The sequence below is a fragment of the Sinocyclocheilus anshuiensis genome, unplaced genomic scaffold (genome assembly GCF_001515605.1).
Source record: "Sinocyclocheilus anshuiensis isolate Anshui unplaced genomic scaffold, SAMN03320099.WGS_v1.1 scaffold847, whole genome shotgun sequence".
NCBI lineage: Eukaryota > Metazoa > Chordata > Actinopteri > Cypriniformes > Cyprinidae > Sinocyclocheilus > Sinocyclocheilus anshuiensis.
This window is the reverse complement of record NW_015546054.1, coordinates 174,500-178,814: the sequence shown is the minus strand read 5'-3', so window position 1 is coordinate 178,814 and position 4,315 is coordinate 174,500. Positions and strand designations below refer to the sequence as shown.

Sequence of the window (4,315 nt, the reverse complement as noted above, 5' to 3'; positions counted from 1 at the left end):
AGTAGCATATTGGCTGTTTATTAGTACTTATAAAGCACATATTAATGCCTTATTCTGCATGGCTGTATTTTAGATCCCTTAATCCACCCATACCTAAACTTAACAACGACCTTACTAACTATTAACAAGCAGCAAATTAGGAGTTTGAGGCAAAAGTCCTAGTTAATAGTGAATATGTTTTCCCTTTTCTAAAGTGTTACCTGAAATTCAAAACCAACTAAAGACACCATTACTAGAAAGTGTCAAACAGAAAAAAAAAAATATATATATATATATAAAATCTAAAATAACTTTACACAGGCTAATAAAGTCTTGTTGCTATCCTTTAAAATCTGCATTAATATCAAGTTTTCAACGTTTTTTATGCCATATCAAGCATTTAACGCTGAATTCATGCAGTCCAACACCACTCAAACCAAATATGATCCACAATAAATACCAAATATTTCAGAGCAAGTGTCCCAGAGTAGATAATGGACATACTTAGACATGCCCTTGATGCAGATGGCCAGGTCCTTGGTCATGAAACCAGCTTCAATGGTCTCGACACAAACGGCCTCCAGTGCCTCAGCAAACACCCGCAGCTCTGCGTTCTTATCCAGCTCTGCCCGGTGTGTCAACTGTTTGGTTACCAACATTCTTCAAAATGTCTTGCTTTGTATTTAATAGTTGAAAGATAAAAGAAAGTCATATAGGTTTGAAACAACTGACATAATTTTCACTTTTGGGTGAACTATCCCTAGGACACTCACAATGGGTACATAAGAACAAGAATAAGGGTGAGTGTGTGTATATATATATATACTGTATATATAGCTTAAAAGTGTATAATTCATAAAAAATTCTCCCCTTTGTGTTCCAAAGAAAGAAAGCTATACAGCTTTGGAATGACATGAGGGTCTGTAAATTATTGGGGGGAAATATACATTCAAACTGCTATAACACTACATAATGGAACAGAATGGAAGGATGTGTATGAAAGGAAGAGAAATGACCAGTTGTGCTCCGCTTTGCCTTATTAGTAATTATGAAAAGCTGTTTGTTCATTCTGTGAGCTTGGGCCGCAGCCAGTGCAACATATTAACTCGTCACGCATACATGATCACTGAGACAGAGCAAGAGAGAGAAATGGAGCGAGAGGAAGAGAAAGGGGTATTTGAGTATAACATCAGAACAAAAAGAAAGAAAAAAGGAATAATTATAAAGATACATTTTTCAAATTATGTGCAGAAGTGTGTTGAAAGACACACACCAACGCAAAACGACACAGTCTGCTGGAGGGCAACAGAGTGAGAATCTGAAATGGAGAGTGACATTAAATGTTCAACGTGTGCAAACAGTACTGTACCGCTCTCTCGCCATACTTCAGATGCGACTGACTTCATCATCTCCACCCCTGGCAGCATTGACAACTGAAGGTCCAGCTGTACTGGCAGCCAATTCCAGCTTCTTCTTGTCAGCTGTAGAAGGGTTTTAAAGATGTTATAAACTAAAAATGATCATAATACCATATATTATTTGATGTTCTTTTCTAAATAACACATAGTTATGAACACTGATGCTCACAAAACTGACTAGTACGACATTCACCAACAAATGTTCTTCAAAAGAACTTATATCACAATATATGTGAACAAGGTAAAAAGTCATGGAACAGGATAAGAACAAAGACAGATTTACATTTCTTTAGGTAGAAAGGTTTGTGTCCCTGGCCAACCAACTCTCTCTGTTTCCGCTTGAACTGAAGTTCCTTTTCTCTTTCCTGCTCTTGCCTCTGTCGGGCCCTCTGCTGGTTTTCCTGTTGTACACACACACACACACACACACACACACACACATACATACATAAAGATAATCCAGCTTTTGTTCCTTTCTTAAAATGTTCAAGGCTCTTGTTAAAGACTGGGTTTAAGGAGGTTTTTAGCAGAGATGGGATTAAGGGTTTTTATGTTGGAAACCAACAGAAGCATCAAGCTTTTTAAGGAGTTTTTAGACTAAATGAGTTTTAATTTTTCAATGAGATGTGACTGACCGTGTGTAATTAAACAAAAGCCAAAAGCTCCATCACAAGTGTAATCATGCATGAAATGAGACAGAGAGAGAGAGAAGAGAGAGAGGTCATTTAGTAAAATAACATTTTGGTGCATTAGAGCAACTGTCACACAAAACCGGCTGCTCAGAATGATACTCGATAAAGCAGAAGTACATCATGATGTGTTCCTCAAACTAAGCGAAAAATCGCTGCTTACAGAAATAAATATTTGTTGTCATTCACCACTATCTGATATTAAAGCAATAAGCCACAGGAAGCTGTGCAATAGTAATTTTACCACAGTAAGGGGTGTTGTTAAGATGTGGATCAGTCTCTTACCATCTAAAATGATGGCAAATAAGATGATATAAATGATAAATGTTAGCTGCATTCAAATATGGAACCTAACTGAAATGAGTGAACATGTTGAATATGTCAAAATAACTCAACACATATGTTTTTGCAATTTCCCACCAGAATTCTATTAGTATAAAAAATGGATTCAGTACCACCATGAAAGACATGGACAACATCTTAGTGATAGTGATGTTCATAACTATTACTAGGAATGTCTATTATCGACTGACATTGGATGAAGAGAAAGTGTAAGTGTTTAACAATGTAATTTTTACAGAAAAAGTAAATGCTGCAGAAAAAAAACTGTTAATCGGGTAGCTTGCCATTTATGCACGTTTAACATAGCAATATGTAATTTTACTATAAAATACAATCAAATTTTCAGTGAAAAACAGTAAAAGGACATTTCCAGAAGTTCCTGACACATTACATATTATGTTTAATATAAACAATTTAGTCTCTTCTCAGTCATCAGTAATGTATGTAAGTGTGTTTGTGTTACATCTTGTGTTATTTAGTTAATGTTTAATGCATTATTTTGCATGACTTTGTATTGTGCTTCCTGCATTATTGCAGTTACTAGTGCATTTTAACCTGTTAGCATTCCACTGCACTGCCCACAGTACTCTGCATGTTTTTGAGGGTTAACTTCGTGAAATACAGCAACTCAAAAAAAAAAAAAAGCTAAGCATGTCACATATATTTGGAAAACTGCGATTTTTGTGATTCAAATGATGCAAACTATTTGTGACCCTGGACCACAAAACCAGTCTTAAGTTGCTGGGGTATATTTGTAGCAATAGCCAAAAATACATTGTATGGGTCAAAATTATTGATTTTTCTTTTATGCCAAAAATCATTAGGACATTAAGTAAAGATCATGTTCCATGAATATATTTTGTAAATGTCCTACTGTAAATATATAAAAACAAAATTTTTGATTAGTAATATGCATTGCTAAGAACTTAATTTGGACAACTTTAAAGGCGATTTTCTCAATATTTAGATTTTTTTTGGATCCTCAGATTTCAAATAGTTGTATCTCGGCCAAATATTGTCCTATCCTAACAAACCATACATCAATGGGGAGCTTATTTATTCAGCTTTCATATGATGTATAAATGTCAATTTTGAAAAATTGACTCTTATGACTGGTTTTGTGGTCCAGGGTCACATTTTATAATAAAACCAATACAGCAGGTACAATCAGTGTCTTTGTCAGACCACCAACAAGGCTTCATGCTGTGATCCCATTGTGTTTTACAGCGAATAGCTCCCAGCTATAGTCATCTGCAGGCATCTGTTTACTTTAAAACAAAAAATAAAATAGTAGGCGGCATGTTTTTTCCGTTTTCAGTGTGTTTAAAGTTATATTACTCAATACCAGCAAGACAGTGATTCTGGGGTATGTTCTGTTTAGGAACAAACCTCAGAGTGTCACCATTCAAAGGAGACCAAAAACCATGCATATACTCCCAATGGTTCAAGAACAGCATGCAGTTTACTTGTATTCCTTTTTTAGGCGTTTTAGGCAAACTTTACAGGAATGCTAAGGGGTTAAAGTAAAATAAGATTTTAGTAGTTAAATTATGATGGAACGGCTGCCTCCACAAATGTGTGAATGGAAGAAGTGACTATACAGGGTTTCCCATGATTCCCATGAACTTGTCGTCCCCAGTGACACTACACAGGTCAACCCCTCATCCTCTCAATTTATAAATAGCTTTACTCTAAACAGCATGAAATAGTACACTCTCTTATACAAACACTCTGACCAAAGGCCAATAAAATTTTCCAACCAATGTGTATTTTCTCTTCTTATGGAGAATGAAGACCCCTGTGACAGGAAGTCAAAGTGTGAGAGGAGCAGACATGAATTGTTGTGGGATTACACAGCATCCCTGTGACCTTTGGTTCACATACTCT

At 35.7% G+C, this 4,315-nt stretch overlaps 1 long non-coding RNA gene across 1 annotated transcript in view; it reads right to left on the bottom strand.

The window, feature by feature from the left end:
- LOC107699241 (uncharacterized) overlaps positions 1 to 607 on the bottom strand; it is a 6,841-nt gene extending 6,234 nt beyond the window's left edge. The window contains exon 1 of the long non-coding RNA XR_001635437.1: positions 484 to 607. This is a non-coding gene — a long non-coding RNA (uncharacterized LOC107699241). The remainder of the gene's footprint in view (positions 1 to 483) is intronic.
- Positions 608 to 4,315: the final 3,708 nt, after the last annotated feature.